Consider the following 11,937-nt stretch of genomic DNA (forward strand, 5'->3'; position numbering starts at 1 on the left):
ATAAATGAATAATTAATTAAAAAAAAAAGAAACCAGGAAAACAAGCCACCAATCACTGTAGCTGGACTTTTTCCCATCCTGTTTCCTAGAGTGTGTGGTGTATATGAAATCCCATTTTGAAAATCGCGTAAGTTTTAAACACGGTTGACCCTTGACATGGGCGTTAGGGACACTGTCGAAACTCTGCATACAACTTTTGACTTCCCAGAGCTTGACCACTGATAGCCTCCAGTCGACCAGAAGCCTGAGCAATGATGCCGGCAGCCGATGAACACAAGTTAGTGTGTTACGAGTTCCCTGCTGTGATGTGTGTGTGTTAGCCGTGTTCCCTGCTGCGATCTCTGTATGTTATGCGTGTTACGTGCTGTGATCTTTGTATTTTATGCGTTACCTGCTCTGATCTCTGTGTGTTATTCGTGTTACCTGCTGTGATCTCTGTACGTTATGCGTGTTCCCTGCTCTGATCTCTGTACGTTATGCGTGTTGCCTGCTCTGATCTCTGTACGTTATGCGTGTTCCCTGCTCTGACCTCTGTATGTTATGTGTGTTCCCTGCTGTGATGTCTGTATGTTATGCATGGTACCTGCTGTGATCTCTGTATGTTTTGCGTGTTACCTGCTCTGATCTCTGTATGTTTTGCGTGTTACCTGCTGTGATCTCTTGTATGTTTTGCGTGTTACCTGCTCTGATCTCTGTGTGTTTTGCGTGTTACCTGCTCTGATCTCTGTGTGTTATGTGTTTTATGTGCTGTATTCTCAAAGTAAGCTGGGGAAAGAAAGTTAACTCTAATCACGATCACGAGGAAGAGGAAGCAGATCCCAGCGCTGTGCTGTAAAAGGTGCACGTGCAAGGGGACCCACTTGGTTCAAACCGTGCTGTTCAAGGCTCAGCCTTGTTTCTCTTTAGACAGCTCTGTAGGCGCTGGGTGTGAAGTGTGTGGTGTGAGGTACGAAGACGCGGTGTCGACACCCCCTCACGTGTGAACGTACGAGTGCTCTGGAATGATCCCTCACTCTCCGTCGCCACCCCTCTCAGTGCCCTCTTCGTCCCCAGGTGACTGCCGATCACGTCACTGCGGATTAGTGTCATTAGGCTGTGGAGTCAACCAGTACCTGCCCACCTGCCATGTGTCAGGTGCCACGCTGGGCTGGGGGAGACACGGAGGGGAGACACTCTCCCAGCCACCCTGAGGCTCGCTGTCTGCTGGGAAGACGGGCGACTAAGGAAAGAATAGATGGGGACTGGATGGTGAGAGGCCCTAAACTAGGCCCTTGAGTAAAGTCGGAATGACAAGGATTAAGCCGTGTGGAAATTAGGGACAGTGGTCCAGGCATCGGGCACAGCCTGTGCAAAGGCCCCGGGGCAGGATGGTGCCTGGTGTGTGGGAGGAGCAGTGTGAGCCAAGGGGAGAGAGGGAGGCGGGGAGGGTCCTGCGGGGCCTCCAGGGAATCAGCAGGTCCTCTGCCTCTTACTACCAACGTGATGGGGAATGTGGGGAGGAGGTGGGCCGAGGAGAGGAGGGATGGGGCCCAGCTTGCATTTGGAGAGGTCACTGGCTCCCGGAGGATGGTCGGGAAGGTGACTTTGTTCTGTGGGCCTCCTCGGTGTGGATAAGTGAAGTGTCATTAGCCCTGGGCAGCGGCAGCAAATGATTTGGGTGAAGGTGAAATCCAACAAGCATCCTGCAGCCTCCATGAGGACCCCACGGGGGTCACACGTGGCTTTGACCTCTACCCCAGGGGCCTTTGTTTTGAGGCAGTAAAACACAAGTGAACCTCCTTCCAAGCCACCTCGGTCTCCCTGGAGTCACCGTCTCCAGCCTGTATCCTTTTTGTTCTTTAGAAAAAATTCTTACATGCATCCTTACAAACCGGACACTTTTCAGCAGTGTTGTGTGTGCGGCTTCAACATTTTACACCAACAGCATCAAAGTGTCCTGGTCTGGCGTCCTCTTACACACGCACGTCCCCTTTTTTTTTTTTTTTCCAACGTTTATTTATTTTTGGGACAGAGAGAGACAGAGCATGAATGGGGGAGGGGCAGAGAGAGAGGGAGACACAGAATCGGAAACAGGCTCCAGGCTCTGAGCCATCAGCCCAGAGCCTGACGCGGGGCTCGAACTCCCAGACCGCGAGATCGTGACCCGGCTGAAGTCGGACGCTTAACCGACTGCGCCACCCAGGCGCCCCGCGCACATCCCTTTTTTGTCGCCATCTAATATTCCGTCCCGGGAAGGTGCCTGGAGTGACCCACTTTCCTGCTGACGGACGCATAGCTTTCCCCAACCTTCGGCCATCACAAACCTTCCCGGGTGCCTTTCGGAGCCCTGGGGGGAGCACGTGCACCCGGAGGTCAGCACGCTGGGGCCCGTGGCCTAGTCCGGCTACCCGTGATTGTAAATAAAGTTTCACTTGCATGTGGCCACGCTCAGCTCACTACGTATCAGGGGCACTCCCAAGGGCGGAGCTGAGCGGGGAGTGGGGGGACCCTGTGCCCCCCCCAAGCCCAAGATGTTTGCCCCCCAGCCCTCTCCAGGAAGAGCCTGCGATCCCCCACCTCCACTCTGGTTTTCCTCTCTTAGTGGAGAGACTGTCCAGAGAGCAAGGTGGAGCCGTGGTTGTTTGGCACTGAGCACACACTCGCGGCCTCTGAGAGACGCTCCTGCTTCTGATCTGTCCGGAGGCCCGGGGAGGGCTGAGCCAGCTGCTGAGACACATGGTTCCAAGGGGCTGCAGAAATGTCTCCACCCGTCGTGGCCCAGGACTCCAGGGGCCGGCCCAAGGACCAGAGAGATCTCTGAGAAGAAGGCATGAGAGAGAGACAGAGACAGAGAGAGAGGCTCATGGCGGGCACGGCTCTAAAGGGACAGATGGGGGTGCTAACCCCGTGCTTCCCAAACATTTGCTTTCTGTTTCCTAACTTAAAAAAATTTTTTTTAATGTTTATTTATTTTTGAGGGAGACAGCCTGTGAGCAGGGGAGGGGCAGAGAGAGAGGGAGACACAGAATCCGAAGCAGGCTCCAGGCTCTGAGCCGTCAGCACAGAGCCCGACGTGGGGCTCGAACTCACGAACTGTGAGATCGTGACCTGAGCCGAAGTCGGACGCTCAACTGACCGAGCCACCCAGGCACCCCTGTTTCCTAACTTTTTATCTGGACATCATTTCAGATTTACGGAAACGTTCTAGAAACACCCGGAAGTTTTCAAAGCCTCCGTGCATTCTGCAAACGCTGACATTTCACATCTGCTTCCTGCGTTTCTCCCTCTCCCTGTCTGTCCCCTCACCCCGCTCCTAAACCCAAATGCGTTTCCTAAAGTGCCCTCCTCACAGAGCACCCGCCCAGCTCGGGAAGTGGACACCAATACAGATGACAGACTGACTCCAGCATTGGTCATTGTCCCCAACAGCATCCTCCGTGGTAAAGAACGTTCCAGATCACGCCCGCCTTCTGGGATTCTGTCTCTCTAGCCTCCTTTACCCCTGGAGCATTCTCCACCTTTGTGTCTTAGGATCTTGACACTTTTAGGGGGCCTGGCCACTCTTCTGTAGAACAGCCCCCACAGTCCTGGCTTTCTGGTGTGTCCACAGGATGGGGTTCAGCTTCTGTGTTGGGGGAGGGCACGGGGATACCACAGACAGAAGTGAAACCCGGGTGCCATGTCCCGCCCGGGGCGTGAACCCTGGTGGCGTGGCTAATGTGGCATCTGGGGTTTCTTCCCTTGGTGACCCCTAAGTTGTGGGGAGGTTCTGTGTGCGGACCCCGGTGCTCCTCAAAGGCCACCCTCCGGTCTGGGTGACACTCTATGGCCACGGAGGGCGGGTGCCCCTCACCCCATCCCTCCTACATTTTTTTTTTTTTTTTGCTTTGTATTTTTTAAGTAAACCTTTAAAAAATTTATTGTTTTAATTTACATCCAAGTTAGTTAGCATCTAGTGCAACAATGATTTCAGGAGTAGATTCCTTGATGCCCATCCCCCATTTAGCCCATCCCCCCACCCACCACCCCTCCAGTAACCCTCAGTTTGTTCTCCATATTTATGAGTCTCTTCTGTTTTGTCCCTTTCTTGTTTTTATGTTATTTTTGTTCCCCTTCCCTTATGTTCACCTGTTTTGTCTCTTAAAGTCCTTATATGAGTGAAGTCCTATGATATTTGTCTTTCTCTGACTAATTTCACTCAGCATAATACCCTCCAGTTCCATCCACATAGTTGCAAATGGCAAGATTTCATTCTTTTTGATTGCCGAGTAACACTCCATTGTATATATAGACCACATCTTCTTTCTCCATTCATCCATCGATGGCCATTTGGGCTCTTTCCAGACTTTGGCTCTTGTCGATAGTGCTGCTATCAACACGGGAGTGCATGTGTCCCTTCGAAACAGCACACCTGTATCCCTTGGGTAAATGCCTCGTAGTGCAATGGCTGGGTCGTAGGGTAGTTCCATTTTTAATTTTTTGAGGAACCTCCAAACTGTTTTCCAGAGTGGCTGCACCAGTTTGCATTCCCGCCAACAATGCAAAAGAGATCCCCTCTCTCCGCATCCTCGCCAACATCTGTTGTTGCCTGAGTTGTTACTGTTGGCCACTCTGACAGGTGTGAGGGGGTATCTCATGGTGGTTTTGATTCGTATTTCCCTGATGAGGAGTGATGTTGAGCGTTTTGTCATGTGTTGATGGCCGTCTGGATGTCTTCTTTGGAGAAGTGTCTATTCATGTCTTTCGCCCATTTCTTCACTGGATTATTTGTGTTTTGGATGTTGAGTTTGATAAGCTCTTTATAGATTTTGGATACCAGCCCTTTATCTGACGTGTCGTTTGCAAATATCTTTTCCCGTTCCGTCAGTTGCCTTTTAGTTTCGCCGATTGTTTCCTTCGCTGTGCAGAAGCTTTTTATCTTGATGAGGTCCCAGTAGTTCATTTCTGCTTTGGTTTCCCTTGCCTCCGGAGACGTGTTGAGTAAGAAGTTGCTGTGGCCGAGGTCAAAGAGGTTTTTTGCCTGCTTTCTCCCCAGATTTTGATGGCTTACCACAAAACTCACCCTTTTAAAGCGTCCTTGGCCGTGGTTTGTAGTACATGCACAGAGTTGTGCATCCATCACGCCTAATTCCAGACTATTCCATCACCCTAAAAGACACTGGTCCCCATCGACAGTCCCTCCGCCAGCCTCTGGTAGCCGCGGTCCGCTGTCTGTCTCTGGATTTGCTGTTCCGAACATTTCACACGCACGGAATCCTACAGGAGACGACCCCAACCCGTTCTGACAGGCACTCAGTCCCATGGAGGGCTCCCCTCGCTCTCAGCCTCAAATTCCCACAGGAAGAATTCACTGACCCTCCGGGGCAGGTGTCCATGCCTGGCCACATGCGCGGTGGCCGGAGGGCAGAGCCCCACCCGGGGAGGCGGAGGGAGGCCATGCCCCCTCCTCCCAGGCTCACTGGGCCGAGCGGAGTTTGTTGAGAGGGGGCATCGAGAGGTTGACCCAAGGAAGAATCATTTTCCATCCCAGGGGCCACAGGGCAGGGATCAGGGACTTGGGAGAACCCCAGCGGAGATCGGGGTTCCCGCAGGAGGGAAGGGGTAGCTCCTTCCCAGCACAAGGGAGGACAGTTGAGGCGGGTCGGTGAGGACCAGAGACCTCTGCTCTGTGTGGATGTGTGGAGGCAGGAGGCATCTGGGATGAGTAGAGATGCGATGTATGTGCCCAGCGGACACATCACCAGCCCCTAGATCCTCTGGAATGTGCTAGAAGAGCGGTGGGCAGCCTGAGCAGTGAGCCAGTGCGTGGAGGGCAGAGCAGGGCCAAGAGGCATCAGGGTCCAAAGGGACACGTCCAAGCTGACCATCACCCAGGGAGGCACTCAGGCTGGCCGTTCGGAGACCACCAAAGGGCAGAGGCCCCACGCTGCCCGTGCCCGCTGACCCGCCATTTCCCTCCACGGGCAGGGTCAGAACCCACATTTTGGGCAGGATGCCCAGGTGGGCACACGCCCTTTCCAGGAAAGACTCCGCCTTAGCCGACAGGAGCAGATTGTCCTGCGGGCCCCGAGACACACGGCCCTGGAGGGGGGCTGTGTGGTGAGGAATGCGGGTGGCACCTGGGGCCGAGCAAGAAAGTGTGGACGGCAAAGTCCCGAGCATGGAGAGACCTTGCGCTCTGGATGCCGCCAGGCTGAGCCCTCGATTGCAGCTTCGTGGGACTGGGGAGCGAACCCAGTCGCTCACTGTGCTCCAATTACTGGCCCAGGGAAGCCACGAGCAGGAGACACGTGTTCCGGGCCAGTGAGGTGGTTATAAGTTGTTACACAGCTGTAGCTAGCTGATACAATGGTCGCTGGTGTCGATCCCACTCTTGGCCTCGGCATTATTCCCTGGGCTTGGCTTTCCTGCCCCCAGAACGTTCCTGCTGTGCCTCGAAGTCTTTCTTGACGTCTCCTTACAGTTTACAAAGTGCCTCCTTCCAGTTGCTCTCGGGAAGGATCCTAAGCAGAGGTGGGGGGCAGTTCTCAGGGCACACACGGCCTGGAGGGGGTGCCCAGGGCCTCCTCGGGGAGGAAGGGGTTTTGACACAGGAAAGTCAGTCCCAGGGGCTTCCCACCAGCCAGGGGAAGGATGGCAAGAATCAGGATTTAAGTAAATTTGTAGGGAGTGTAGAAACTCGGTGTTTCTTGGGCACCGTTATTTCGGGACTGGGGGGCTCACCCCACCCCCTATCCGTGGTATCACTTGAGCCTCACAGATTCCCTTCACAGAACTGTCACTGCCCCTCCCCACGATTTATTGATGATGGAGCTGGGGCCCGGAGAGTTGAGGTGACTCACCCAAGGCCACACAGCCCAAACCGCTTTTTATTAGGGTTAGAGCCCTGTCCCCTAAAGCAGGGTTTCCCAAAATGTGGGGAAACCCCACTGGGATTTTCAGAGATGGATGGAAAAACCGTAGTGTGAGAAAGGCCCACCTTTTCCAAGCCCACCTGCTGTTCCATTTAAGTCAGAGGAAGTTTCTCCAGGGTTAACGGGTCTGTAACGCTTCTCATGCATGCAGAGTGAAAGCCTTAGTGTTCAGTTGAAACCTTCTACCCGCGTATCTAATAAACCGTATTTCTTTTATTTTTTTATTTTTATTTTAATTTAAAAAGTGTTTAATGTTTATTTTTGAGAGAGAGAGAGACAGCGTGAGCGAAGTGGGGGCGGGTGGGGGGGGGAGAGGGAGACACAGAATCTGAAGCGGGCTCCAGGCCCTGAGCTGTCAGCACAGAGCCCGACGCGGGGCTCGAACCCACGAGCTGTGAAATCATGACCTGAGCTGAAGTCAGACGCTTAACCGACTGAGCCCCCCCAGGTGCCCCTGAACCTTGTTCCTTTCAAAGGCAACAATGTAAATTTGCCTTTAAGATAAATTTATTTAAGGTTGTTTTTTTTTTTTTCAAGAGGTGACTGATAACAAGGAAAATGTAACGTAAATAGTGTTTGTGCATCTCACACCCACCAGGGTGGCGACTACTTAAAAAAAAAAAGAGAGGAACTAAGAGAATAACAGGTGTCAGCGAGGATGTGGGGAGATTGGAGCCCTCGCTCCCGGCTGGGGGAATATGAGACGAGGCAGCCGCGGTGGAAAAGTCTGGCGGGTCCTCACAACGTTAAAGATAGAGTCGCCATCTGACCCCTCGATTCAGCTTCCGGGTTTATACCCCAAAGAGCCGATTGCTGGGCCGTGAACGGATGCTTTGCACACCCCTGTTCCCAGCAGAGGATTCACAACGGCCGGGAGGCGGAGGCCACCCAGGTGTCCACGGCATGTCGGTCCACACGGTGCCATGATGAGGACATTCTGACACCTGTCTTGGCAGGCACGGGCCCCCAAGACCGGGGAGCCAAGGGACTTGCTGGAAGCCTCCCCCCCACCCCCCCCCCCCCCCCCCACCCCGGGCTCTGCTCCCGCCGCCCCCCCCCACCCCCACTTCTTCAGTACCGTCCCAACGGGTAGGATGCTGATTGTGACCAGGTCTCCCAAATTGGAGCATCGGCCGTGTGGGCTCCAGATGTTTCCAGGTGCACCGGCTGCTTTCTGACCCCACCCGGGTCAGGGAATGAGCTCCAGGGACGGGTATCGTTCAGACGGTGGGATGCTGGGTTTACCGTCCCCAGGGTCAGTCTGGAGCGGGGCTGGGCTCTCTCTAGCGCCTTCCCCACCCCTTTGTTTGGGGTAGAAGTAAGAGAGTGAGGAAAAGGCATCTCTGGCTCCCGGGGGGGGGGGGGTCTGCTGGGTTTAATTTCTGTTCTTTCCCCACTCTCCTGGCACATCAGAGGCCCACAGGGCTCCGGGCATCAGGCTCAGATCTCCATGGAGACGGTGCCTGCCTCCAGCTCGGCTCCACGAGCCCATCCTGGGGCTGAGCGGGAACGGGGGGGGGGGGGTGCTGGGCAGGACCAAGGGCTGGAGGCTGTAAGAGGACCCGTGACCCCTCCCACCCCCGCTTCCTAGCCAAGCCTGATGTCCTGCTCCAGTCTGGGGGCGGGCAGGTCCCTGGCAGCAATAGTCCTGACAACGGCCGTTTATTGGGGGGGGGGGGGGGGGGGGAATGTCCCAGACCCTGTACGGAGCCTCACCCATGAGCTCGCTGAATCCACACCAGGGACTTCACCCCGTTCGCTCTGGGGTGTCACTTGGCAAATAAGGAACTTGAGGCTTAGCCACCTGTAGCTGGAGGAAGACGGTGCGGGGTCGTGGGAAGTTGCGGGCTCCAGGGTCGGCCGGCTGGGTTCAAATCCCGGCGCTCTTTGTGCGTGGCCTTGCACCAGCGACTCGACCTCTCTGAGCCTCAGTTTCCCCTGTGCCAAGTGAGTATAGAAACATCACTTCCCTCTTACGGCTGCTCTGAGGGTTGGTTGTGCAGGGAGGGACCGGGGTGAGCTCACCTACGGAGCAGTTTAAGGGGGTGCAGGAAACTCAGTCATCAAGATAGGGATTCTTTTCATGCAATTTTAAAAATCAACACTGATGAACAACAAATCCATAACGAACAGAATGTCAACATTTTATTTTATTTTTTAATGATTTATTTTGAGAGAGAGAGAGCGTGCGCGGGAGGGGCAGAGAGGAAGGGAGGGAGAGAGAGAGAGAGAGAGAGAGAGAGAGAGAGAGAGAGAGAATCCCAAGCAGGCTCCGTGCTGTCAGTACAGAGCCCGATACGGGGCTCGATCCCACAAACCTCAAGACTATGACCTGAGCTGAAATCAAGAGTCAGACGCTTAACCGACTGAACCATCCAGGTGCCCCGAATGTCGACATTTTAAATAGAATCAGTATTGCTGATTTTTTCCTTTGGCTCAGCGTGACATTGTCACTGATACCGTCTTGGTTTTGAAATAACATTTTAAATTTAAAATGAATAAAAATACAATAAATTAAAAATTAAAATCAGGGATCAGTAACACTGCCATGCTGAGTCAACGGGAAAACTCAGGAATACTAATTCTGCCTTTATTTAAATTTTTGATATCGTGTCCCTTGTACTTTTTGCATTTTGATCTTTTAAACATTACACTAAGTGTTTTTTTTTTAAGTTTATTTATCTAATTCATTTTGAAGTCATCTCTACACCCGACGTGGGGCTCGAACTCACAACCCCGAGGTCAAGAGTCACGTCGTCTACTGACTCTGACTACAGTCTGTGAGAATCTGTTTATGTGTACCCACCCAAGGGGTTGTTGTGTGGATTAAATGAGTTTGTACATGTCGAACACCTAGCACAGAGCCTGGCACCTGGAGAGAGCTATGTGGTTTATTAATAAACAATTAAATATATAGCATATTAGAATTAAGTTAAAATGGGTGTAAATGCTATGGAGGAAAAAGCAAGCCTGAGGAAGCGTGTGACGGGGGCCGAATGACTTTAGATAAGGTGGAGAGAGAAGGTGATGAGGAATGAAAGAGTGAGCCATGCACGATCTGGGAGAGGGCACGCCAGACAGAGGGCACAGCCTGTGCAAAGGCCCTGGGGCAGCACTGGGCCTGGCGTGTGGGAGGAACAGCCAGGAGGCCCACGTGGCTGGAGCAAAATGGGCAAGGGGGAGAGAGGGAGGAGGGAAAGGCAGGGAGGGGACGGGGCAGGTCCTGCAGGGCCTTGTGGGCTGTGGAGATGACTCTGGCTTTCATTTGGGGACATCTTTGAAGAGTTTTAAGGCAGGGTGTCATGATGCCCATAGAGCACTCGGTCCAAATTTGTGTCACTATCCTTTGAAATATTTTGAATAGTATGTGCACACACAGCAAGTGTGAGGCAAAAAAAAATGTTATTTCTGGTTACCGTTGATAAAAAACACAACGGTTGCTATTTCTTCTTCTTTTTTTTTTTTTTTAAATCTTTGTTCTTCGGGGTTTTTTTTGTTTTGTTTTGGTTTTTGGTTTTTGGGAGGTTTTTGCTGCCAAATCCCCGGAGGACGATTGCTATTTCTACTCAGTTAGCTATAGACTTAAAAGTCCTGAACACAGTGCCTTGCCCATGGTAGCATCGAAGTGTTCCTTTTTGGATAAATTCCTCGTAGTGCTGTTGCTGGGTCATAGGGTAGCTCTATTTTTAGTCTTTTGAGGAACCTCCTCACCGTTTTCCAGAGTGGCCGCACCACTTTGCATTTCCACCAGGAGTGCAGAAGAGATCCCCTTTCTCCGCGTCCTCGCCAGCATCTGTTGTTGCCTGAGCTGTTAATTTTAGCCACTCTGACCCGCGTGAGGTGGCATCTCAATGTGGTTTTTATTTGTGTTTCCCTGATGAGGAGTGGCGTTGAGCATCTTTTCACGTGCCTGCTGGCCATGCGGATGTCTTCTTTGGAAAAGTGTCTATGCATGTCTTCTGCCCATTTCTTCCCTGGGTTATTTGTTTCTTGGGTGTTGAGCTTGGGTAAGTTCTTTATAGAATTTGGATACTAGCCCTTTATCTGATATGTCATTTGCAAATACACCCAGAGGATACAGGGGTGCTCATTCACGGGGGCGCATGCACCCCCGTGTTTATAGCAGCGCTATCGACAAGAGCCACAGTATGGAAGGAGCCCGAATGTCCATCAACAGATGAATGGCTAAAGAGGATGTGGTGTATAATCTACAAGGGAATATTACTCAGCAAAGAAAAAGAATGAGATCTTGCCATTTGCGCAACGTGGATGGAACCGGAGGGTATTCTGCTAAGCGCGATAAGTCAGTAAGAGAAAGACAGATAGACGTTTGCACTTATGTGTGGAACTTGAGAAACTTAGCAGGAGACCATGCGGGAGGGGAAGGAAAAAAAAAAACAAAAACCGGATACGAACTGAGAGGGAGTCAAACCATAAGAGGCTCTGAAATACGGAGAACAAACTGAGGATTGGTGGGGGAGAGGGGGAAGTGGGTGATGGGCATCGAGGAGGACCCTGCTTGGGATGAGCAGCGGGTGCTGGATGTAAGTGGTGACTCATGGGAATCTACTCCCAAAGCCTAGAGCACACTGTATATGTGGTATGTTAGCTAACTTGCCAATAATTGTATACATATATATAAATATAAATATATATAAAAATCTTATATATATAAAATTTTTTAAAATTCATATATGTGTGTATATACGTATATGTATAGATACATAGATGCATCTATGCCTGTATCCATAGATGTATATATACATATATATGCATGTATGTGTGTGTGTGTGTGTGTGTATATATATATATATATATATATATATATAGTGTTCCTTTATGTTTTGCTGCGGGTATTATTACTTTCATTACTATTATTATCATGATACTCTTAACTATCACCACCGTTACCGAGTTACGCGCTTACCAGCGCCGAGGACGGGGTAAACGCCCAGGAGGCACCCCCCAGGACCGCGCGCCACCCTTAGCGTTCTTCCTGTTGGTGGCGGTGGGGGCCGCGGGTGCCCCTGGGCGCCGGCCGGGC

The sequence above is a fragment of the Herpailurus yagouaroundi genome, unplaced genomic scaffold (genome assembly GCF_014898765.1).
Source record: "Herpailurus yagouaroundi ecotype Mexico unplaced genomic scaffold, PumYag 295, whole genome shotgun sequence".
Lineage (NCBI taxonomy): Eukaryota > Metazoa > Chordata > Mammalia > Carnivora > Felidae > Herpailurus > Herpailurus yagouaroundi.